General features: G+C 59.3%; 1 protein-coding gene across 8 annotated transcripts in view; it reads left to right on the top strand.

The window, feature by feature from the left end:
• Positions 1-13,389: 13,389 nt before the first annotated feature.
• ELFN1 (extracellular leucine rich repeat and fibronectin type III domain containing 1) overlaps positions 13,390-25,784 on the top strand; it is a 73,004-nt gene continuing 60,609 nt past the window's right edge. For 5 of the 8 annotated variants that reach the window (XR_007411181.1, XR_007411179.1, XR_007411180.1 and 2 more), the window contains exon 1: positions 13,390-13,869. The gene's annotated coding sequence lies outside the window, so the exon portion shown is untranslated. Of the gene's footprint in view, positions 13,870-17,096; positions 17,391-17,847; positions 17,975-18,571; positions 18,739-25,784 lie in introns of those variants that run through there. The other 3 variants (XM_049111207.1, XM_025416059.3, XM_025416058.3) reach the window with 3 other exon arrangements.

Below are 25,784 nucleotides of genomic sequence, written 5' to 3'. Positions count from 1 at the left end.
ATTGCCTGGCCTCCTTGAGTCACCATTGGTCCAAGGTGACCCCCAGGTGGAAAGGATCCCTGGCCTGTTGCTCAGGAGGGCCAGACTCCCTCCTGCATTCTGGCCCTACTACCTGGGCCTCAGTTTTTCTTCTGACCTCCAGGGCCTTCTGGCCCGGAGAGGGTTCAGCCAGGCTCATGGCCCCAGGAATAAGCAAGCCTTCTCTGTTCTGAATGCTCTATTGTGCTGAGACAAAGCTGGAGGCTCAGGTTCCCTGAGGATGCACCAGGCCAGGCTTGAGTTACCTGTAACCTGAGAGGCCTGGGGTCAGGTGTCCCTGCTGCCCTGCACACCTGAAGCCAGGCCGTGCTCAGCTGGCTGTCCCTTGGGACAAGAAAGAATGGGGTAGGGAGAGGTGGGGGGATGGGAGGTGGGGGGTGGGGGTGGGCCAAGGGCACTCCTCAGGAGCCTGCAAGTGCGGCAGGTGCAGCAGGAGGAATGCTTGGATCTGGGGAGCTTGGGGGAGATGGGGTCAGGGTGAGCTGGGATCTTCTCTGGGGCCGGGACTGCTTGGAGGGAACCAGGCTCTACTGCTCACCCATGACCTTAGCCAGGTGACTCAGCTCTGTGTCTCTCAGCTACACTCGCTGGTTTCAAGGCTGAGCCACCCCTGCCCTGAGCAAGGGAGTGCCACTCCCCAGGCACTTGGCCATTGATCCAGGGAGGACCCAGCTTCGAGACCGGGCAGACCACTCCCTTTGGCTGGCTGTCCCCTCAGTCCCCCAGGCCATGCCCCCCAAGTGCTCAAGAGCAAGCCCACACTCCTGTGGTTCTCCTCTGCCCGGGCTGAACCCCTTTTCCCTGTGGCTCCTTCTTTGCTTCTCTGCCTCTCACTGGGCAGTCAGCAGTGGGCACGTGGGGTCCCCCACCTTTCTGGGGGTGCAGTCCTGTCTCCCAGTGAGTGGATCTTCCTCTGGGGCCAGGGGCAGTTCTGGGCCTGTAGGCCTTGTCTAAAGGGAGCTCTGGCAGGAGCCAAGAGGTTGGCTGGAAATGTCCAGGAGGGTGAACACTGTCCTACCCAGCACTTTCTGGAAAGTTCTCAGAACTGGGGCTCCCTTGGCATGATCATCCGGCTGAGTGCTGACTTTGTCCCGGGAGCTTCCCTGATTCTCTGCCTGTGGTGGCTCCACGAGCAGCGGCTTCTGTGCTGGGCCTGGGTCCTTGCACATGAACAAGTTAAAGGCCCCAGGGGACCTGAACCCTCATTCTTACACTTCCCAGGTGCACGCTCTGATCTCTGACCCCACCGCAGTGTGCAAGTGGAGACTTGGCATGCAAGTGGAGGCTCAGAACATTTCCATGCTTGTCCAAGGTCACACAGTGGGCAGGCGGGGACCAGGCCAGCCTCACTGCCGTCTGCGCTTTGTGCCACCTTCCCGGGTGGAGGGCAGCTGGACGTCCCTTGCCTCTGGGTCTTGCTCAGGCTGACCCTGCATGAGCTCTGTAGCTGAGGCCCAGCCTATTCCACGCTGTTTGCCTAAATTTGTCAACCTTGTCTTCCCACGGGACCCGCACGGCCACCGCCGACATCTGTGGGGACACGGCAGAGGAATGCCTAATGAGGACTCGGCGTGGCCCCACCACGGAGCACAGCCTGGGACAGATGGTCTATCATTACCCATTTTTATTAATTACTGGCTCCGCGTGCCTCAACTGGCTCCCGAGCCCCAGGCTCGTCGGCCACGCTGGCCCTAGCTATTCTGGAAGAAGAAACGGCCCTTCATTTAGCTCAATGTGCGTTTCGTCCTGGCTTCCTTTGAGACCAGACGTTTCTGGCTCAGAGTGGTCCCTAGGGTACCAGGCCAGCAAAGGAGAGGCGAGCGTGCAGCTGCCACCTGCCAGACCAAGCCAGAGGGGACCCCGCGCAAGGACAGGCACAGAGGGATGCTGGGCGCCCCAGCCCCAGGTGTGGGCAGGCAGTGAAGCGTTGGGGCGCCTGGAAGCCCCTCCTGACACCCCCTCCCTGTTGGCCTCTGGGGATGGGAGTGTCTTCCTTCTCTGTCTGCCATGGGGCCACTGAGCTGTGGCAAACTTGTGCTCCTGGGCATTTGCTAGGGTCGAGGTCCGCAGCCTCCCTCACACTGGGAGAACCTGGTCTGCTCTGGCTCGGTGCTCCGGTGCCTAATTTGGCTTTTGGCAAGTCCCTCTGCCTGCGGCCTCTGTGAGGAGTCATCGCATCTTGCTGGACCCTCAGGAGAAGGGATTAGAAAGTGCATCCACAGGTTGGAGACAGGGACCACCCTTCCTCAGGAGGAACCTAGTGGCCACTGGTGCTGGGGAGGACCAGGACCCCCAAGGCCACGTCAGGGCCAGAGGCCTAGGGCTTGCTGGGCCTCCTGAGAGCCTGTGTCTCCCTGCCAGCGAGGACACCGAGTTCCCTCCAGCTCCGTGTATGGCCTGTTAGGCCGGGAGATAATGGGACATGAAGCACAAGATTTCTAGTCAATAAAAGGGCGCCTTGGAGGCTTTTTATATCTTGCGTGTGTCACACTGGGTAGGCGTTTTATCTGCTGCCCACTTGATGGTCTGTCATAAAGCTGGGTCCTTGCCCTGCTGGAGTCCGCCACTGCCTGTCCATCCCAGGCTTTTGCCTGCAGAGCCCGAGGAGCCAAGACATCCAAGAGATGAGCTCCAGGAGCAATGCTGGTGGCCACATGACCAGAAGAGTGGGGGTGACCTTTGCAGAGATGCAGGGGAGGCCACGAGGGTGGGGTGGGGGGCCCATGGGACATGCCTTCAGAGGCCTCCAAGGTGGATGCACCACAGGCTGGCTGAGATAGGCTGAGGGCCAGGAGGAGCTGGGGTCTGTGGGGCAAGACGGAATGTTCAACCCTTCACAAGGCAGAGCCTGGTGGGACATGGTAGGTGCATAAACCCAGCAGCCTCCAGCGTGTAGCAGTGGTAAGCTCCCTGACACTGGAGGAAATCAAGGATGCCCTGATGCCCCCTGAATGGGGAGGCTTGAGTGGGAGAACTAGAAAGACCAGCATCACAATGATGGTATGTTTACCAGAATTAATTACTGGGGGGAGGTAAAAATGTCCTGGAAGGCGACAGTGGAGGAGACGGACTTTGGGGTCCTGGGATGGACCCCTTAATAGTCTAACCCACCTCTCATACTAATTAGTACTTTACTTGAGGCCCAGGGGTTGGACAGCACTGTCAGCCAGGCTATGGGCTTGGGTCCAGGGCAGGAAGTGATCTCCCTAGAGTGGTTCCAGGTGGAATCAGAGGCTTGCAGCTGTAGCTCAAGCTTCAGAGCCTACAGGAGCCTGCCTGCCCCGAGACCTGGAGGTGGCTCCCAGCCCAGCCCAGGCGGAGGGGGCTGGCTGTGAATGGGGGCCACTGCCTGGACTCTTGTTCTTATGCCTCTAACCTGCAGATCAGGCCAGGGGAGGGGCTCAGCCAGGGAGGAGGGAGGCTCTGGCCTCCTTCCCAGGAGGAAACTCGATCACTTGCTCACTGTAGCAGAGGCCTGGCCTGACCAGGATTTCCTGCTTGTGCCTTTCTTCCCCATCACATGGGGGGTCCAAGTAAGTGGCCTTTCCACGCTGGGCTGGGGGGAAGGGGGCATTCCAGGAAAGGACAGCTGACCTAGGAGCAGGACGTGGGGCCATCTGCTCCTGAGTGGTAGGAGGTTGGCTCCTCCTCTGCAAAAGACCCCTGCTCTCAGTACCCACCTGCCCACCTCTGCCCTGGGCTCCCAGCCCATTCTTGCCCAGATTGGGGCTGCGGAGTGGGAACTGAGGAGCCCCTCCCTGCAAGACACACCCTGACCCCACGATCACAGCCCAGGTGACTGGCCATGCATGGGCACCTGGCCCAGCCCAGGACACCTAAGCTTGTCCTGAGGACAAAGGGGTGGGACGAGCCAGCCGAGGGTCCGCTAGGAGGACACACTAGATGGAGGCATCAGCGGGAGCAAAGGGTGGAGGTACAGGAGGATTGTATCTACATGAGGACGCTCCCCATGGACCGAGCCCTTCTGGGGACTTGGGCTGCATCTGAGGGTCGTGAGGGATTTGGGGCAGGCTTGCTCTGGCTGAGGGATTTGGGGCAGGCTTGCTCTGGCTGCAGCAGGAGGGAGGGCCCATCAGCACCCAGGAGTGCAGGCCCAGAGTCTCTCCCCTGGGTCCAGGCAGGTGATATCCTGGGCCTCTACTCGTTTCCCGTGGTTCTCTAGAACCTGCCTCAAGCACGGCTGGATCTATGTGTCTTGTGTCTCCAGGCTGCACAGGGCCAGCACACAGATTCATAGACCCCTCTTAGGAGCTGCTGTTGTTTTGGGTGGTGACCAGTCTCTGGAGGAGGGACCACAGGTTAGGGGCCGGAATGGTATTCCAGGGGGTGTGGCGGGGCACAGCTCTGTAGGCTAAAGTATCAGATGCATCCTAAACATTGAAGGGAGTTTGAGTTTTGTCTCTGGATCAGGCAAGTGTGAGGATGAGGGAGACGTTCAGGGGTGAGGTGGACAGAACTGAGAGGCCAGTTCATTATCCAGGTCAAGCAGGGGTGCTGGAGGAGAGGGGAACCTGCAGGGGGCAGGGGAGCCCACCTTGTAGGCTCAGACCTGAGAAGGGGATGGGGGGAGCCCAGGCTCTGCTGAGAGGGGGAGCCCAATGGCACTGCCTGGCCCCAGGATAGTGGGAGGCCCTGCTCTAGGGAGGGTGGAGGAAGGCCCAGGGGGGCACCCCAAGGTCAGGGGCAGGGCTTTTCCCTGTAACTTGACTCTTAGAGCTTTTGCCCCGGTCAACTGTCGCCTCCTCCTGGAGGCCACCCCAGGTTTCTGGGACAGAATTAATCTCCTGACATTCAGAGCACCTGCTATGGGAGGGAATATGAATGCCCAGGCTGTGTGACCCTGGGCAAAGGGCTTGACATCTCTGGGCTTCCTTTATGAAATGGGATTAACAGGTTGAGCTTCAGGGCTGCTGAACTGACCCAGATGGGGACTTTAAGGTTGAATTGTGTCCCATCCCAAAAGATATCCTGGAGCACTAATCCCCAGTGTCTCTGAGGGTGGCCTGATTTGGAAACAGGGTGTTTGTAGCCAATCGAGTGAAGATGGGGTTGTGAGGGTGGGCCCTCATCAATATGACCCGTGTCCTTAAAGGGGAAGGGGCACAATTTGGCCACAGAGACAGGCATGCACAGAGAGAGGGCAATGTGGGGGCCCAGAGGAGAGGCCATGGGGCTGCAGTGGAAGCGCCCACAGGCCACAGCACGCGAGGCACTGCCTGCCGTCACTGGGAGTGCGGACACCGAGGAGCCCCCGTGAGAGCTTAGGGAAAGGACACCACCTGCTGCAGGCCACATGTGGCCTCTGGTAGCTGCCTCCACCCCGGAGTCCCTGGAAGGCCCAGGGCACACTCGCAGGGCCAGAAGGTGGAGGACCCTCTACCTATTCCCTATCACCCCTGACATCTGTGATGGATGGATGGAAGGAAATCCTGGTGGTTGAAACTATTTTTAAGAAATAAAGTACCCCTCGGTCCACTTAAAAGCTTGCAGCTGCCAGTTCTATGACTTTCTGATGAAGGCCCATGTCAGTGGGATGAATTGCAGAGGGTGGAGGGTGGGTGATGGGGCCTGGAGCCAGGCCCTCCACACTGCAGGAGGGGCTTGAGGCCCTTTGCGACAGAGGGGAGGTGGCCTTTCCAGCCCACCCAGCCCACCCCACCCCACCTCTGCAGCTCCTGGACACCAGGGGCCAGGCCCTGTCCATCCACCCATCCATCTGTCCCTCCTGCTGCCATCTATCTGCGAATGTTGGCTGGTCATTGATGGTGGCCCTGTGCTAGGCCCCAGGGGCCTGTGAGAGCCGCAGACCTGACTGCTCTCCTTGTGGCCTCAGTGTGCCACAACACCCTGCCCATGTGATGAGCATTCCCGATAGCAAAGATGGACAATTCAGAGAAATAATGAGTGGGGTGGGGAGGGGAGAGAGCGAGAGCTGAAAGTGCCCATCTTTCTGGCAAATCGTCCCCTATGCACGTATATACTTTTTTTTTTTTTTTTACAAAATCGGAATTAGACTTGCTATATGATTTATGATCTGCTGCGTTCTCCCCCCTACCACTACGTCACGTGGCTTATCCCAGATACAAGATGCCGACAAGAGGAGGGTGTTCCTTCCACCTCTGGCTTCCAAGGAGGTGACATCACCTCTAGTTCCCTCTGATCATAGTGCAGCCCTGAGGCAGGTGGGCAAGGCAGGTGTAAACAGAGGTGTAGCTCCTTTCATGGGCTCCCCCAGATGAGCAGGTGCAGAGGCCAGGGGAAAAATGTGGGTGTGCAAAGGCTTACAAAAGTCTCTCTTTGGGATCCCTGGGTGGCTCGGCAGTTTAGCACCTGCCTTCGGCCCAGGGCGTGATCCTGGAGTCCCGGGATCAAGTCCCACATCGGGGTCCCTGCATGGAGCCTGTCTCTCCCTCCGCCTGTGTCTCTGCCTCTCTCTCTCTCTCTCCCTCTGTCTCTCATTAATAAAAAAAAAAATAAATAAATAAATTAATTAATTAATTAATTAAAATCTTTAAAAAAAAAGTCTCTCTTTGCCTCTCCTCAGACCAAGAAACAATATGGTGGGAGGTGGATAAGCAGGCCGTGATGCCTCCAGAGGACACAGGACCACGCAGCCAAGCAAAATGGCAAATGGACACACTCAGCCTTATGCCCAAAGCTCAGATGCAGAGAAGACCCTCTGGCTGATCCTGTAGTTATGAATTCTAGAACAGAGTAATCCAGCCTATTGGAGCATGTGAGAAATTTTAGAGGTGATGAATGGGGTTGGGCTGCAGAGAAGCACATGTTACTGAGAACGTTGGACTCCCCCCATCCCCTCTCCGAAGCTTGTACTTCTCATCATGTGTAAATGTCACTCAAAATAATTTAAAATTCCATGACAAATATTGAACTCCAGTTCATACCATGCAGGCTGCCTATTTAGGGGTCAGGTGTCCTCATGTCTGCTAGTCACCTGGAAAGTGATTGATTTATTAAGGGAGGGAGAGAAACAGGGTAAAGCAAGTGTGCAGCCTAGGTGGTGGATGTTTGGGTGTTCACCATGACATTATTTCAAGTTTTCTTTATACTGGACACATTTCAGCACTAGATGCAAAGAGCAAATAAGAAGAGCCCGGGCACCATGGATAAGCTGCTGGGACCTGACCACAGTGCACTGACTGTGGGGCTGTGGGCAAGCTTCTCAGCCTCCTTGTACCTCAGTGTCCTCACTGTAAAGCAGGCAGGATGATGGTTAACTGGCATTAACTGGTGTTAATTGAAAGAATTAACACACAGGAGGTACTGGCATACAGTAGGTGCTTAGTAGGTGTGCACTTTGTTGGTAGTATTCCTGAGCCCTTCCTTGAATTATCAGAGCTGCCGCACGTGCTGTAGCTGCTCAGGGAGGCAAAGGCACAAGCTGGGCTTTGCATAGGGTTCAAGAGCAAAGGACCTTAAGAAGCCAAAGTAACTTTGAAAAAGAAAAAGCCAGGGGATTCATGTCCTGGTAATCAGGACAGAGTGGTACTGGATGGATGGAGTGGCAGAAGGATAGACATATATGCCAGTGGATTCAGACTGAGGGTGTAGGGCAAACTCCATTTATTTATGATCACTTTCTTTTCACCAAAGACGCCAACACCATTCCGTGGGGGAGAAAAGTTTTCAGCAGATGGTGCTGGGACAACTGGACATCCATATGCAGAAGAGTGAAACTGGGCCCCTACCTCACACCATATAAAAAAAATTAATTCAGTGGATCAAAGACCCAAACATAAGAGCTAAAGCTATAAAACTCTTAGAAGAAAACATAGGAGTAAATCTCAGTCTTAGGAAAAGTCTTTTTGGATGTGACACCGAAAGCAAAAGCAACAAGAGAAAAAATTGGTCTCCATCAAAATTAAAAACTTTTGTCTGCAAACAATTCCACCCAGAAAGTGAAAAAACAACTTGTATGACGAGAGACAATATTTGCAAATTATATGTCTAATGAGGGATTTGTGTCTAGAGTATATAAAGAACTCGTATAAGTCAACAATAAGAAGATGAATAACCCAATTTCTAAAATGGGCAAAGGACCTGAATAGGCATTTCTCCAAAGAAGCCCATGAAAAGTGCTCAGCATTATTAGCCATTGAGGAACTTGAAATCAAAACCAGGGAGAGACACCACTTGCCACCCACCAGGACAACTAGAACTGAAAAGGCAGACAACAGCAAGTGTTGGTGGGGACGCAGAGGAAAGGAAACTCTCATACGGCACTGGTGGGAATGTGCAATGTTGCCCCAGCTTTGGGAAACAGTTTGGGAGCTCTGCAAGGTGCAAAGCAAAGAGATGCCGTGTGACCCAATGAGGGCACTCGTAGGTGTGTTTCCAAGAGAAATGAAAATGTAAGCTCACACAAAAACCTGTTTATTCAAAATGTCACAAAAGCAGAGACAACCCCAATGTGTGTTCACGGACAAATGGGCCACGTGGTACATCCATGCAATGGGATATTATTAGGCTGCTACAAGGTGCGAAATCGCAGTATGTACCACGACATGTATGAATCATGAAAACTATAGCATTAAGTGAAATAAGCCAGTCACAAAAAGCCACAGATTGCATGATTCCATTGATGTGAAATATCTGGAGTCGCCAAGTCTGCAGAGACAGGAAGTACATTAGTGGTTGCCTAGGGATGGGGAATGGGGAGTCACTGTTCATGGGTATCAGGGTTCCTTTTGGGATGAGATGTTCTTTTTTTTTTTAAGATTTTATTTATTTATTCATGAGAGACACACAGAGAGAGGCAGAGACATAGGCAGAGGGAGAAGCAGGCTCCGTGCAGGGAGCCCAGTGCAGGACTTGATCCCAGGACCCCAGGATCACAACCTGAGCTGAAGGCAGATACTCAACCACTGAGCCACCCAGGCACCCCACGGGGTGAGGCGTTCTAAAGCCAGATGGTAGTGATGGTTTTACCACTCTGTCATATACTAAACCCCCTGAATTGTACACTCTACACAGGTAAACTGTAAGGTGTTAGGACAAAAGAACCTGGCCTGCCGCTCCAGGGTCTCCTTTATCAAGTCTTGACCACTTCCTAATGCTTGGTCTTATCTGCAAAATGGGGCAGGAAGATGTGCCTGCCTTTGTGACAGTGGGGACCCGATGAGGTGACAGGCAGGAAATCATTCCTCATTTTAAAGTTTCATTTAAAGTTTCATCTTCAAATCTCATTTTGTATTTACATTTATTACAGAAGGAAATGTATGCACACTGTGCAAAATTCAAATGGGTACACCCTGAAAAGCCAGTCCCGTTTTTCTGGGGTGATGGGAATGTTGAATATCTCGGTAGGGGTGGTGATTGCACAGATGTGTACATTTGCCAAGACTCGTAAAACCCGACCCATAAGAACTGTGAATTTCACTGTCAACAAGTAATACATTAAAAAATATTTTATTATTATTTTTTAATTTATTCATTTAAGAGAGAGAGAGAGAGAGTGAGCACAAGAAGAGGGAGGGGCAGAGGGAGAGGAAGACTCCCTGCTGAGCAGGGAGCCCAACACCAGGCTCCATCCCAGGACCCTGAGATTATAACCCGAGCTGAAGGCAGATGCTTTACCATCTGAGCCACCCAGGTGCCCCCTAAAATATTTTAAAGTAAACCCCTTCTGTCTTTCTTCTCCACCTTCCCTACAGGAGGTATGCTTATTGTTTCTTGCTCAGTTTGGTCTTTGCACACACCAGCAAAGAAAATATTTTATCTCTTTTGTACACAAATGTAAAAAAAAAAAAAAAGGTACTTTGTACACTGATCTGTCCCTTCTTTCTTCCCCCTAAAAACATACCGGGAGGTGGCATCAGGCAGCGGGGCCTCCAAGGGCTGCGCACTCATCTGTATGGATGTGCTGTGATGCAGCTAAGTGCTTCCACCGTCAGCGGGCGTTTGGGATCTTTCTGATCCGCTGCTATTACAAAGAGTGCTTCGGTGAATAACCTTGTGCACAAAATTATATCATTTTTCACAATTGTGAGCAGTATCTGGAGGACAGATTCCTGGAAGTAAGTGCTGGGCCAGAGGGTATGTGTATTTGGAATTTTGACATTGCTTCAGAGGTTCCAAGAGTGTCTGCTTCCCCACACTGTTGCAACAGGGTGAGTTATTTAAACTAATTTTTGCTCTGGCCATGTGATGAGTGAAAAATCTCTCAGAGTAGTTTTAATTTGCATTTCTGCCACTTAGTGTGAGACTGGGCCTTTTTTTTTCTTGTATGTTTGAGCATTCTTTTAATTTCCTTTTCTGTTCATAACCTCTGACCAGTTTTTCCCCTCTGGGGTGTTTTTCTTATTGATTTGTTTTTTTTTTTCTTTTTCTTATTGATTTGTAAGAGCTCTTTATATATGGGGACATTGGCTCTTTGCTTGGGATATGAGTGGGACATCTTGTTTCTTTTATAAGTTCTATGGATGTTTGTTGTTACTGTGAAACTCTGGGCACAGGAAGAGATTGTCACTATTTTTCTCTGAGTATCATTTCTCAGGATAGGTGTGGGGAGAATTCTTGTCCATATGAATCCCAAACATTTGTGTCTCTGCCCCGCTTTCACACTCACGGTTGGGTAACTGATTGGCCACCTGGGTCATTTGCTTCCAGCCAGGCCATCCAGAGGACAGAAGATCCAATCGCCGGGGTGCACAGACCGTGGCAAGTCCTCTTTTATTCTGAAAACATGCTTGGTCACCCTCTCTGTGCTGGTCCAGTGTGTGGCACAGGGACTCATAGGTGAGTCCGGCTGTCCTGCTCCCTGAGCTAGCAGCTCACAGTCTGGTGGAAGATCCAGCACAGCGACTGCTTGGCAGGGGAACCCCTGGGGCGGCCAGGGGCATAGGCACCAATGGAGGCCCTAAGAACTGGGGGAGGTGGCAGCCCCAGAGCTCCAGGGGCCTCCTTGCTCAGCTTGCCTCTCCCCAAAGGGCACAGAGGTGGGTCCTCAGAGGGTAGTTGGTTGGTTTTTAACAAAAGCAAGAATCTTGTTGACCCAGTTCCCCCTGAGTCCTGGTCTCCCTGGCAAATGGGAGTGGTTAACCATATTCACTTGTAGGGTGGCTTAGGGGCCAATTGAATTGAAGCAAGCAGCAAGCACATGCTTGGCACACGGGGGTGAATTTTACATTTCATACGGGTGTGCCAGCTTGTGTGAGGGTGGGGGGTTTGGTTTGGGGGACACGGAGCAGGATGCCCTTGCTCCGGGCTGCAGCAGCAGCAGCAGCAGCAGCAGCAGCAGCAGCAGCAGAAGCCGGGGTGCTCCCAATCCAGCTGTCCTCCTAGCTCTGGGATGGGGGTGGGGGCACTGGCAGAGTGAGATTAAGGCTGTGCATAGATGTGTGGTGTGTGGGTGTGCTGTGTGTGTCTACAACAGAGGCCGTGGGGGGGGGGCTTCCAGGAGCAGAGGAGTGTCTGAGAGAGAAGACAGACGCCAAGGGAGGGCGGGCTCCAGCTTTATTTAGCCCAAAGAGATGCCACTCTCTCAGATCTCCTCCCCTGGGTCTGCCCTGGAGTCCCCCATTTCCAGCTCAAGGGGTCTCTGGCCTTTGGATAGGGGTGGGGGGCAGCAGCCCAACTCTGCCTTCTCAGACAAGAGAGGGCATCTTTCAATATCTCAGGGAGCTGGAGAGGGAGTCAGGGGGTGAAGCAGGAGAGCTTCCCTCCAGTAGGAGGGCAGCTCCTGGGGAATGGGGTCAGGGACATTCAAGGCCCTACGTCCTGGGGAGAGAGGTCCTGGGAAAGGGGCTACAAGGGGGCAATGCACCCCCATTAGGGACCTAGGCGAGAGAGACCCCAAGGGCAGCCCCCGCCCCCACCTCCCGTTCCCAGGAGGTCTGGGTGCCCTGTGCATGGACTCAAGGACAGCCCCAGAGAGCGGTTCCGTCCTTGACCGTCATTCTCTGGTCCAAGAGTCCAGGGGAAAGGTGGTGGTAACTCGACCACCATCCCCCTTTGGGGTATCGGTCCTTGGGTCGCCATCAGGAATATCGAATTTGGTGGAGGCCCCGGGGGTGGGGCGGGAGGGGCGTGGAGGTGGAGTTCATGGGCCGCGGAGAGGCCGCGGGACCGGACCCCGGACCGAGCCCCGTGCCCATCCCCCGCCGGCACATCCTTCGGCCCCGCTGCTGGGAGCCTCACGCGCCACTCGCCCCCGGCCGCGGGCCTCCCCGGGGAGGGAAGGGCACCCGGGGAAACCCCCTCGCCCTCCAGCAGCCCCCTCCCCTTGGCTGCGCGCGCTCTCCCGGGCGTGCAGTCGGGCCCGGCCGCCCCCGCCTCCCTTCGCGGGCCAGGACAGGACCGCGAGCCCGGGCGCGGCGCAGGGGGCGGGGTCCGGGGTGGTCCCCGCGCCCGCCGGGACCCACTCCGCAGCCCCAACGCGGCGGCCCGGGAACCGCGCGCAGGCCGTGCCGGGCGGGGGCGCTCTTGAGCCTGGTTTGGGATTTTTACCCACCGCGCCAGCCGCAAGCTGGGGCAGGGGCAGGGGCAGGGGCAGGGGCGGGGGCGGGGGGCACCGCCGGCGGCCGCTGGGTGAGGCTCAGGGTCTGGGGGCTGCGGATGTAGAACCCGGTTTAGAGGCCAGCCGAGTGACCAGGTCCCCGGGTATTCCGGAGGCGAATGGAGGGGAAGGGGGATCGGTGGGGCGGGCGGGCGGGGGGGGAGGTCCGCCAAACCAAAGCTTCCGGGAATCCGGAGCGGCTGTCCCGCGCGCCCGCCCTCTCCGCCGCCGAAGGGGCGGGCGTGGGGGAGGGCGGCGACCGCGGGGGGACAGGTTCCCGACGGCCCGACCACCCTCCCGCCCGCCGCCCACGTGCCCGGCCCTCCTCGTCCCCGGGTACGCGCCCCTGCGGGCTGTGCATTTGCACTCGCGGACGCGCGCGCCCACACGGGGTCTGACTTCAGGTCAACTTCCACGCGGCTCCCGGGTGTGTGCGCACGGCCGTGTCCGCACGCGCGTGCACACCGCCGCCCCCGGTGCCCACCTCCCTTCGCCTCGCAAAGTCTCCACTTCTAGACCTGAGGGGCGTCTGCTCCCAACGGCGGCCTGGGCCGGGGCCGGGGCCGGGGCCGGGGGCGGGGGCGCGCGGGCGGGCCGGGAGAGGGGGCGCGCGGCCTCCGGGCTCCACTCGCCGCCCCCACGGCGCGGACCCACGCCCCCTCCCGAGGCCCCTTCTCACACCCGCGGCCCGCCGACCGGCCGGAGCCACACCGCCGCCCGCGCTCCGGCCGCCCCCGCCCGCCCGCGTCCCCCGCCCCTCCTCCCGCCCTCCCCGCTCCGGCTCCTACAGGAAACCTTCGATCACGCTCAGAAACAATGTGCTACAATCTCGGCGCTGCCGCGGCCGCCGACACCGCGCCCGAGCCCGAGCCCGAGCCCGAGCGGGAGCCGGAGCCGGAGCCCGAGCCCCAGCCCCAGCCCCAGCCCCAGCCCCAGCCCCAGCCCGAGCCGCCGCTGCCCCGCCGGCCCCGGGCTCGCAGCGCGCGGTCCCCGCCGCCGCCCCGCGCTCGCCCCGCGCTTGACGCAGTGAGCGCCGCAGCCCGGCTCCCGTCGGCTCCGCTCCGCTCCCGGTCGCAGGCCGAGCCCAGCCCGGCGGGCTCCGGGAGGGGAGGGCAGGGCGCGAGGGGGAGGAGATCTGTCTGGAGCCAGCGAGCCCGGCGGAGGAAGAGGAGGAGGAAGGAGGGGAAGCCGCCGCCGCCGCCGCCGCCGCCGCCGCCGCTCCGGGGATCTGGGCGCGCGCGCTCCGCTCGCGGGTGACGGTGGCGCCAGCCCCCGGCCCTCACCGGGCCCAGGTAGGAGGGGGACGGCGGGGGAGGGGGCCGCCGGGGCTGCAGGGCGGGGGGCCGCTGTGCCGCAGCAGGGGGCTGGCGGGTCCCCGCCCCTGGGGGAGGCGGGGAAGATGCTCTGGGGCGGCGGTGGGGGCGGGCGCGGGGTCCCCGCTGGCGCTTGCGGCCCGAGCCGCCCCAGCCCCCGCGCCCTGTCCTGGGCGTCCGCGCGGGGCCGAGTCCCCCCGCCCGCGTGGCTTCGCTTGCGGCGCGTTGGGTCCGCGGTTTCGGGGCATCCCCCGCACACGCCCCGGGTTCCGAGGCGGGCGCACCCGAAGTTAGCGGTCGCCGAGCGCCGGCCGGACAAACTTCCCTCCCCGACGCCGCGGCCCGAAGGCCCGGCACTCCGGACCCCTCGGGCAAGGAGGCGCCTCGGGGACCCCGAAACTTTCCTGAGCGCCGTGAGAGCGGAGGGTGGCTGGACAGGGAGGGGAGACGCGGTGGTCTTGCCTGCGAGGGCATGGTGGTAGCCGCGGCGCCGGGAGTTGGCCCCGGGACTGCCCCCCAACCTGGAACCCCATCTCTTAGCAGGGCGGGCAGGGAGTGGACTAGAGGCATCTCGCTTTCGGGCAGCCAGGATGGGGAAGCAGCGCTGCGCCCCGCGCCCCCGGAGCCCTTGGAGGGGGTCTTGTAGGACACCCCCCTACTCCCTTCGCGGGGCTCTGCCCGCAGCTGCTGAGCCCGCGGGAAGGACCCGGTTCCTGGCTATTAATAGGCGCCCGTGACCCGAACCTTTCCAGGCCCGAGAAGCTGCGAAGCTGGGCTTGGCTGCGGGATGGGGCGGGACCCCAGGCCCAGCACTGGCTCCCTTTCTGGCTCTCATCGTTCCTATCCTGCCGCTCTTCCCTCCAACCCCCCCTCCCCACTCTCCCAGTCTTTCCATCCCGGCCTGGGGGCGTCGCCCCCCCCCCAACTTTTTCTCTTCCTCAACTGCACAGTGTTGCCTGTGGCCGCCCCGTCAGTCGGGGACCTGGGCCAGATTGGAGCACAGTCCCCAACAGAGTCCTCCTGGGCTGGATGGGTGTGGGGTTCCTGGGGCCAGACTGCCAAGGATGAGCGGGGATTTCCTCCCCTCAGCGCCTTTCTCCCAACCTACACAGCGACGCACTATACCTTCGTGCCTCCACCCCCCCTCCCCCGCAGGCCTGTCACTGCCCCATCTCGGGGGCAGTGGGGAGTGGGGTGGTCACAACGGGCAGCCTCGGGGAGGCGTGGAGGGCAGAAGGGACTCCGGAAGCTCCGGAAAGGATTTTGGGGTGTAGCTGCAACTGCATGTGCAGGGAGAAGGTGATGTCCTAGTAGCCTCCCTTCTAGCGGCGCCTTCGCACACCCCGAAGGCCCAGGAGGATTCCACTTCCGCCCCCCACCCCATCCCAACACTCAGATCTGAGCTGGAGTGGACTTGGGGGGCGGGGAATAGGGAACGCTGCTTCCCATCTGCCCATCTGCAACGCTCGGCTCCCGAGCAGCTTGGGGGTCCTCTGTCCCCCAGGGCTGGCCGCCGGCCCCGCCCCCTCCGTTAATTCGGGGACCCCAACGCCTTCCAGGGCCCGCGCGCGCCGTGCTCAGCAGTCTCAGAGCTTTGGTGAGCGAGGTGTCGCATCCTTTCCCCCATCCAGGTCTGGGGGTGGGGTAGGGGGCGTGGATCGCAGTCCTGGGTCCCTGACAGATGTCCTCGCGGCGGCGCCGGCGTCTCTGTAACAGATTTAATGACTTACACGCAGACCGCCGATCGGCGCGGCCACGGGGGAGGGGCGACCCAGCCGAGACTCAGGGGAGGAGGTCGCAGCCTGAGGGTCGGCGCAGCTCTTCTGGGGGTGGGGGGCGCAGTGGCGAGGACCCTGACGTTGGCTGTTGGCCCCGCCCCCAATCTTCTGTGCCCCTAACTGTGGGCTTCACTCTCTGCCCGCCTGCCCCGTAGATAGATCCTCGGATTGCTGGGGACCTTCCCGCGAGGACCTCTACCCTGCTCCGCACCCCCCCCCTCCATTGACCTCTGAGTCCCTCAGCGGAGCCCCGACCCTGGGCAGACACATGCTTGCCTCAGGGTCGGCCAGTGTGGGTCCAGTGTGGATCAAGGCGTGCTGAGGCCTCTGGCCTCTGCTTGCACACTGCAGAAATGGGCTCATAGTCCTGGCTACACGGGGGTATTGAGAAGGTTGTGATGTAACTCTGGGCAGGCACCTGGCACAGTCCCCGGCACACTGGAGATGTGCATCAAAAGCCTAACCTACCCGATCCTTCCAGAGCTGGAACTCCTTGGCCAGCATGGGTCTGGGGGAACCAGAGAGGAAGGGGGTGGGTCCCCACTAGCAGGGGAGGAAGGGCTGGGAAGGGCTTCCCAGGGGTCTCCCGTCACTGCTGTGCGGTTTCAGTGCAGAATGAGGCCAGAGGCTGGAAGATTGCTTTCTGGGACCTACTAAGAGTGACCGGTTTTGCCCCCTTTCCAAGCTGCAGCTGGAAGGCCTCGTGAACAGCAGGGAGGAATGGGGAGACTTGACACCAGCCTCTCTGTCCCCTGTGCCCAGGCCTGGCATATGTGAGGCTTGCAGTACCTATTTGGTAGTACACAGGGGCCTGCCCTTGGGCTGCACCTGCTGAGACAGGGGTGTGGGTAGGGGGCAGCCCAAGGAGAAAGGCTACATACAGCTCAGATGCCCTAAATGGCCCAACAGCCTCCTTGCCGAGCCTCAGCCCTGACTCTGGAGCCATATGTGTCTGGGCCATACTGCCCCCCCACCCAAGCTCTTGAAATAGCCATGGGGGCACACTGGCTCTTGTCCTAGTACCCCCTTTAGGGCTCTGCATCCACCCTCAACGGAGCTAGGGCAGGCAGGCAGGAGGTGCCACAAAGCACCAAATCCTTAAATTCTGGCCTGGCAGGGGGAGGGCAGCTCTGAACCCACTCCCCCCTTCCTGGTCAGCCTTCTGTGCCCAGGCAGGGCTGGGGTGGGGGGTGCTTGCCAGTCCATATAGGACTTGTGCTGTGGACGTTCATTCACATTCCCTCTCCGGTCCCCACACACTATAGGATTTATCTTGATTTGCTGCCTTTGAATTGAGTCAACTCTTTTGTATGCTCGGTGAATTGCCCAGCTGCTGGCGGGGAGCGGAGAGCGTGCCGGGGGTACTGAGGCCGGGAATCTTAGGCGGGCGGGGGACAGGAAGCCGGGAGGGGGTGTGGGCAGCGGCAGGGAACCGAGTGAGCGGCCGGAGCTGGGAGCCTGGCTGGCCGAGGGGCATGCCCAGGCCTGCTGGCTGGAGAGAAGACTCCGGAGGGGTCGGGAGGCTCCGTCCTGGGGGTGGAGGCTGCCCCTCGGCCTCTGGTTTGGATGGGCTGTGCAGTGTGGGGCGAACGTCAGGGCCTCTCCTGACTCAGTTTCCTCTCCTGTAATATGCGGGAAGAGGGGCTTCCACACTCAGGTTGTGAGGGTCCAACTAAACGGGAAGAGTGTGCGAGAACCCCCGATGTCATCCCAGAGGTGGGGGTGAGTGACGGAAGGAAGGGGAGCCAGGGCTGGGGAGAGAGGGGCGGCCCTACCTGTCCTCTGTCCCCCCTCGTTCGGTCCTTGCCCCCGGGTCGTCCTCTCCGACGAGGGCCGGACCGACGGGCCCACCCAGGGCCCAGAACGCCCTGGCTTGGCCTCAGGTGGTGGGGGTCGTGCGTGGCTCAGGCCCGCCTAGCCGGCTCGCGCTCCCCCTCCCGGAGCGCGCCCCCCCGCCCCCCCCCCTTGGATGCGGGAGGAAAGGCTGGAGCCGACGGCCAGGACACTAGCCCTCCTGCGCTCTCTAGCCCCCCCCGCCCTGCCCCCTTCCCCCGCACCCCTTCTCCCCCCCGCCCCGCGGCCGGGAGGGAGGGAGAGGAGCGCGGCGGGCGCGGGCTCGGAGCCGGACTCGCGCGGGGAGCGGGCGGGCGGGCGCGGGCGGGGCGGGGGGAGGCGCGGGGCGGGGCGGCGCGCGGATCGATGGGCGAAGCTGGGGAGGCATCTCAATCCCCCGAGCGAAGTTAGAGCCAGGAGGACCGCGGCGGCGGCGGCGGCGGGCGCAGCCCGGGAGCGCGGCTCGGCGGCAGGTAAGCGCGGCGCCCGGGAGCCCGAGGCCGAGCGCGGCTGGCGCCCAGCCTGGGGACGCGGGACCCGGGGGGCCTCGCGCGCTCCCCCTGCGCCCCCGGCCCCGTGCGCCCCGGGGCGCGGCGGGCAAAGTTGGAGGAACTTGGCGCCGGCGCGCGGCTCAGCGGGCGGAGCTGGGGTCCGGGCCGGGGTCCTGCAGCCCCCGGGTCGCTGCTGCCCGTCGCAGCACCGCTCGCTCGCGTGGCCCTGCTCCTTCCCCAGTCGTCTGTCCCCTCGGCAGCCCCCTGCGCCAGGTCGTGCGTCCCGGAGCTGCGGCCGACTCTCCGCGGCCTTGGGTCGGCGACCCCCGGCGGTGTCCGCGGCACGGCCCCCGCCCCGTCTGCCCTCCCGGCGTCGCGCATCCCCACTCGTACCGGGACGCTCCGGCGACACTCGGGGGAGGGGCCGCATTCCGCGGTAGCTGGCGGGGAGTTGAAGCCCTGGCGTGGGGGTGGGGGCCTTTGCTCGGAACTTGGTGGCTATCTCAACCCCTCCCCCGATCTTGGACCGCTCTCCTCCTCACGGCTTTTTGGGGAGTGCTGCTGAGCCTCCTTGCCCCGATCTGCCTCAAAAGACAGGGGCCCGCTTTCCATCCTTTAAAATTCTCACCATTTGCTTGCAGCCAGGGTGGGGTCCCCTGCAGGTGTTCCCCCCTCCGACGCAGACCGACAGCCTCTGGCATCAAAATCAGACTCTTCCAAGCATCAGCTGCGTGACCTTGGGGCAGGTAACCTCCCTGAGCCTCACTTTTCACATCTGTACAATGGGGGCGTGACAATAATGTCTACTTTATGGGGGAAACACCACCGGGAAGGCTTAGCCCTGGGAGGGCTCCTCGAGGCCTTTCCTGTGAGTTTAGGAGACCAAGCCAGGTTTGCACCCCAGCAAAACCTCGGGTGTGAGCTGCTTCTCTTTGGGCAGCTCATGGAGCCCTTGCTTGGATGCAGCTGTAACTGCCTTTTATTTGCTTTTTGGGGCTCGGGGCCGTGCAGAAAGCATTCCCCGGGTCTCAGATCCCATGAGCCTTGGGAACAGGAGCTTTTGGAGTGTGCAGAGCTCAGGGAGTTATAACAGGCAAACCTCTCCACAAGGAGACCCTCAGCCTCTGCCCAGCCCCAAGAGGGAATGACGAAATGGGGCTATGTTGTTTTAAGCCTAATCAGCCCCCTGACCTCCTCTGCCCTGGGGCCTTACAGTTTTCAGCTTTTAACTTTTAGTTTTGGGGGGACAGAATCATAGCCACAGGCCAGGTTTGTGTCCCACTTTGTCAGAAGAGGAGATATACCCAGAGCTAGAAGGACAGACTCCGGATGATGGGGGCTTGTCAGACGGGAATGCCCACCTTTACTCTGGGTTGAGGGGTTTGGAAACAGGCCAAGGTCCCAGTTAGGACTTTGGTCCCTCAGATTCCTGGGCACGTGTGTGTGTGTGTGTGTGTGTGTGTCTGTCTGTCTGAACACCTTCCAGTGGGCAGACGACTTCCAAATCAGAAAGGTTGGGAGCCATGCCCTCCCCGCATCAGCTGGACCCTCTCCTAGGAACAGCTGTGCAGCCCTCCTGGAGTGGTAATAGGCCTGTTGCCCTTGTCGAATTGAATTGCCGAGAGCAAGCAGTTCCTGACCCTGGGAAAAGCCAGGATAGGCACCTCATCCTGAGGCCTGACCAACAGGGGTGGGGGTGGGGGTAGGGAATGTGGTGGGTGCCTGTACCTGTGACCAGAGGAAGGGAGGAAGATCAGTGTCTCTTTCCTCATTACCCCCCACAGAACTCTCTCTGGGAAACTCAGAAATTCTGCGAAATGCCTTTGGAAACAGGTGCCCCACACCTGGTCTGGGGAGAGGCTGCTGCTCCCTCACATCCCTCCCTACCCCTTCCCCCTCAAGAAACAGGTGGTCAGGGTCCCCAGAAGAGCCTAGGGCGAGAGCTTGGACCTAGCAGCCCTTCTCTGGATTCCTAGAGTCTTCTGGGATTTGAATCTTCAGACCCTATATGTCTCCTCGTCAGCATCACCTGCTTCAGGGGAGAAACATGAGTGAGGCCAAAATTGTGGCAGTGACTCAGATCAATGGAGTAAAATGGGAGCATCTGCCTGGGTCCCGTATCTGTGTGTCTGTGGCACACACATGTGTGCACACATGCACACACCTTTCTAGATTTCAGAGGGATTTTCTAAACACTGAGAAAGCCTTCCTCCTCAGATCTCCCTGGGCCATCGCTTCCCCCTTAGGGGCCCAATGCCGGGTAGCGGAGGACCCTATTCCCGAGGATGCCGTAGCAGCAGAGAAATTTATGAGCAGAGGTGCATGGATGTGGGGTGTTTGTCTATCTTTGCAGGAAACAGGCAGACCCTGTAGATTCCCCGGGTGGGTGGCGGATAATACATATGGAGGGCAGATGCAGGATGAAAAATGCTCGTGAGTGACAGGCAGGAGATAGATCTCCAGGGCCAGGTGACGGGACCATAAATTTCCGGGCGTGAACCTGGAGCGGCTGGTGGCGTTGCCACGGACATTGGATACATTTGTCATTTCTGCAGTCCCCGCATGCCCCCCACAGTGCCCTTCCCTTTCTGTTTGTCGTGGGTTCCTATTTCTTCCAGCAGAGGCTCGGGTGTTGACTGGCCTTGGGTGCCGCCCGTGCAGGGGACTGGAGGCCCTGATGGGGAAGGGCTTTGGCTGTTATCCATCCCAGCACCTGCTGTATATCTGGGGAGATTGAGGGTGGGCTGTAGTCTGAGGTCACACAGTGAGTGGGGGTGGAGGGGGGTTACAGGGCTTCTGTACCTGTGTGGTGGTTCCAGGCTTACCAGGCAGGCAGACAGGCAGGCACAGCCTCCACTGCTAGGGACACCTAATCCCTGTGCACCCCCCACCCCTGTGCACCCCATGCCAGTCTGTGGCCCTGGAGGGGAGCAGGAAGTGGGGTGGAGCTATGGACACTCAGCTGTCCTGCCTGTCCCTCACCCTCCACCCCACCGGTCCAGGTCTGGCTGGCTGAGACCTGGCTTTGCCAAGCTCTCCTGGGGGAGGGGGCTGGTAAGAGGGACCATCCTGGGACCCAGTGGCCTTATGGGGGCAGGAACCAAGACTCCTGTCCATTCAAGCTGGAAGAGTCCCTGAAGGTTTATTCGGCAAACATATTGAGGACCTACTGTGTGCTCTACCTGGAGCCTTGAGACAAGACCGTGACAAGGCTGTGGCATTGGCGGAATTGGAGTCTGGGGTGGGGGGACACAGATAATAAATGGGACCATACAGATATATACATACAGGCCCATCTTCCAGAAGGGTCTAGCATCAGCTCAAGGTCACACAGCAACAGGTGATGGTGGAGCATGACTAGAATCCTCCTGGGAGGGAGCCAGGACCCGGTGCTCGCTTCCTCCAGGCTGGCCTCAGGCTTGGAGACAAAGCAAGAACTGAGGCCCAGGGCAGCAGGGGCCTAGTAGGGTTGACAGCTTTTTCAGGGTCAAAAATGAGCACAGCTTGGCTCCCTGCTCTGGGGGACAAGAAGCAGTGGGGAGACTGAGTCACAGAGGCTGGCCCAGCATCTGAGCACTGGGGCCAAGGCCACAGGAAGGCCTTTCATGGGCAGCCCCCACTCCACCCCGCTGCCCCTGGGGCTGTTCGCGTGGTGCTATGTCTGACTCAGTCCCCTCCGGACGCCTCCCTTCCTGTCCGACAATGAGCCTTAGTTCCTCAGGGTTTCCCTCCTCCATAAGCTGGTGGCCAGCTCCTCCTGGGAGGGGGGGGGGACTGCTCTGCCCCAGGCTTGGGGGCTCCCCAGGATGGGTCGTGGCAGCCCCTAGAGGGCGGGCAGCATTTGGATGACCCAGAAGGACAGGGCAGGTGTCTAGGCTCAGAGGCCTCCCGGGGAGCGGTGAGTGGTGCTGGGAGCTGGGCCTCACCCACTGGGCAGAGACCCTGCAAACCCGCTCGAGGCCCCTCCCTCCACTGGCTCTGGGGATGGGCTCCCCATCCGTAATGCCTCCGCATCCCCAAACAAGGCTGAGCAGTAGAGAGAGACCACTCTGAGCACCCATGTGAAGGGTGAAGGAGGTGAGGGGCAGAGCCTGGGACCGGCCATCAGAGTGGACCCGTGGCATTCCACAGTGCTCTGAACCCTTCTGTTTAACAGATGGGGAGACCGAGGGCCAGACAGAGCAGCAGGCCGGCGTCAGCATCGCCTGCACCATGCCTCCTGCTCCACCTTGGGGAGAGCAGAGGGTCTTTCCACAGCTTGCCTGCCTCACAGACGGGGCCACCGAGGCCCTGCCCACAGCTCTATACACAGTAGACTGGCCTGTGGGCCGCATACCCACCCCCCTTAGGATCCCCCCAGATGCTAACCTCTCTGCTGTCTGTCCCTCCGGTGGCTTCTTCTGTAAAATGGCATTTGGGAAGCCCTGGGCCTTGAGAGCTATCCATGGCACTGCAGTTGGGCACAGTGTGACAGGAGGCCCAGGCCGGCCCCAGGCACGTGCAAGGAGGCCAGCCAGGTCCTGTGGGAGCCCTCCCGGGAGGCGGGAGCCCTAGAAGACTAGTGGCAGCCCAGAGGCTCCCTCCTGCTTACCGACAGATTCTGGCTTTATTTCCAACAGGATCCAACTGAGGCACCTCTTTGTCATTAGCTCCCTTTGGTTTAGAAAACACCAAGATAGAAAGGCAGGCCGCCACGTGGTGCTCCACGCTCAAGCCTGAGGACAGCTCAGTGGCTCTGGGGGTAGAGCCTCGTCTAGGCGGGGGGTTCCTGGGACCCTGACGGCACACGGTCTGCGCTGTGGGGAGAAGGCTGTGCTCCACGGCCTGGGGGCAGCAGGCAGGCCATGCTATACCCGTCTTGTGCTGTGAAGACAGAGCCCCAAGGAGCGACTGGGCAGGTGTTGGCCCAGCACCCTGGACACCCAGCTCTCTGCTCCTCCCTGAAGGCCACGTCTACCATCCCATTCCTCCACAACCGACCTGGAAGCCTGAAGGGCCGTGGACCCCCTGGATATGTCTCCTGAGCCTGCTCTGGGTTTCTGTTTATCCCTCCTGTGTGTGTGAGGGGGTATCCCTGCCTCTTATAGCCCTATGGAAGCTTCTGGAAGGGTCTGGCTGCAGATCAGCGGGTGGCTAAGCCTTGGTGCTTTCATTTGTCCAATGAAGCCTAAAGCACAACTGTGTCCTCGGATGTGGTGGCTGGGCATGGAGTTGGGGGCTGGGGTGCCATGGGCCCTGGTCAGGAGGCCTGGGTTATGGGTGTATTTCTTTCCCTCCCTGAGTCTCATGTCTCTCTGTAGTGGGAGGGAAGACTAGGGTAGGTGGCCTGCTGTGGTTGAGTCTGAATGGACACAAGTTCTGTAGAAGACAGAGCTGCTGCTCGTGGTGTCCCCAGGGCTTCCGTTTTGTCGAGTGAGGCTCAGCTCTGCAATCCTGGCTTCCCTCGGGAGGCCCCACTTGGCCCTTGTGTCCCTCTCTCCACTGCCATGCAGAGGTGGGATGGAGGGTGCTGGGGAAATGCCAGCAAATGCCAAAGCCCTGGGTATCAGTGAGCCTGGTGCGTTGGAGGAAGTGTGGCCGACCACCAGGAGCAAGAGGCCAGTAGGACAGGTCACGGTGCCCAGTCTGGAAGGGTGGCAGAGGTCTTGGGAAGAGCTGGGTCTCATTCTTTTTGCCTTGGGGAGCTTTCTGGGGAGTCTGAGCAGTAAGCCACGAGGATGGCTTGTATGTGTAAAGGATCCCTCTGTCTGGGGGCGAAGGCAGGACTCTTAGGGCTATGAGCAGGAATGAGCCACGCAGCTGGGAGCCTCTGCCGATATCTGGGGGAGCTGGGGTAGCCCAAATCAGGCTGATGATGCTGGCGGTGGAGCAACACAGGGGCAGGATGCTTCTGTTTTGACATTGCCTAAAAAAATCAGAGCTGAGTTCCTATAGAGAAAAATATTCTGTAAAGCGAACTGTTGTTCTCCCATTTATATCCGTTATGAAATGAGGCACGCGTTGTGCAGAGAACAGGATCGTATAAAGCAACTCCTGTGGCCCCTTTGACATCCATTAGCATTTCAGAGATGTCTTTCTGGGGGAGATGAACCCCCCCCTCCCCGACATGGATGAGTATGAAGTCCAGATCAGTATGTGGTGCCGGGTGGAGGTGGTGCCCTGGGAATCTTCTTGGCAGCCAGGGCGAGCTTCCTTTTGGAGACGCGCTCCTCAGATCTGAGTTTGCGAGTGATGGTGTGTGTGTGTGTGTGTGTGTGTGTGTGTGTGTGTGTGTGTGTATGTGTTGGGGCGTGCGCTCTGTGTGCACGTGTGCACGCACTCACACACGTTTGTGCATCCACACCCTCCTGGGAGAGCTTCCCTCTCCCCCTCCCCCTCCTGGAGACAGGAGTATGCAGGGGCCGTGGCCCAACGAAGGGCACCTTCCCATCTGAGTCCCCAGTCTGACGGCTGAGATTCTGTGAAATGAATTTGTTGTCTGCTTTTTTTGTTTTTTTTTGCAAATTCAGTAGAGCAGACTGAGGGTATAACATGAAGGGTGCATGTGGGGCTCCTGGGGCTCCCAAAGACCCCCACCCCCTTGGACTGCCCGTGCCCCTGGGCCTGGGCGAGGAGGGCAGGCCAGACACAGGCCTCGGAGGCGTCTGCCGTCTGACAGACGCAGGCTTATTTTGGTGTCCTCATTATGCTGTCCCCACAGAGCAAGAACATGCTAGGACTGAAAGAATGTGATTCGCCAGAGACAGCTTTTTAGAAAAACAACTCACCAGAAACCCAGTGTTGCCACCGGCCTTAATCCACACGAGTCAGGGCTGAAGCGGGCAGCTGTGCCTGGATCGCAAAGACACCCACGCTCCAACAGGCACAAATGCACACACAGACACTCACTGCCACAGGGTCACATTCACACACAGCCTCGCGCTGGGACACACCCATGCGGCCTCTCCCACACGCCCCTGTGCACACGCTTGTGTGCATGCGCCTTGCATGCTCCCGTCTTTCACTCGGGCACAGGTGTGCCCAGGCACTCTAAAGTGACATGTAGACCTCACGCCCAAACACCTGGACGACCCTGCAGGTATCAGCACATGCTTGGATGTTCCTGAGGACACGTCCTGCCATATGGACTTGTGCAGTGGAATGTGCTGCTTGTGTGTGCCCCGGGAGGGCTCTCACAGGACACGTGCCCAGGTGTGGACACGCTGTGTATACCGACGCGCAGGGATGTGCTTCTCTCTGGTGGGATTGGGAGAAGGGCTCCTGTGGGCGGGAGCTTCTCTCCGGCTTGGGTGGGGGCTCAATTGTGGGTTCACCTTCACTGTGCCAGGTGTTGCACAGAGCCTGGAACCAAGGCTCACATATCATACCGTGCCCTTGTGGGGTCCTTGGGATGCCAAGGGGAGGAGGGCCTCTCGGGCTGACAGGTGGTAGGTATACAGGCAGGGGGCCTGGCTGTCCTGGCGGGGAGCATAGCATCCACAGAGGGCCCCAAGGCCTCTTGTGTTTACCGTGGTAGAAGGTGGTGGGTTGGGGATGGGGTGGGGGTGGGGGAAAGCCCCGATCCTCGGGGGCACCTGTCACCCTGGTCACACAGCCACAGGGTGGCAGGATCCAATTCAGGCCATTTCCAGCTCCCACCCTCCTCTGAAATGTCTGGAAATTCTGAATTCAGGAAGAAAACCCCCTTTGGGGGATAGGAGATGGGGGGTGTGGGTACTTGGTGGATAGGATGAAGATGGGCAGTGCTTCAAAATCAGAGCCTTAGGGCTGCTCCAGCTGTGTTCTTCCAAAA

This window comes from Canis lupus, chromosome 6, assembly GCF_003254725.2.
Source record: "Canis lupus dingo isolate Sandy chromosome 6, ASM325472v2, whole genome shotgun sequence".
Lineage (NCBI taxonomy): Eukaryota > Metazoa > Chordata > Mammalia > Carnivora > Canidae > Canis > Canis lupus.
This window is presented reverse-complemented; position numbering and strand designations above follow the sequence as displayed.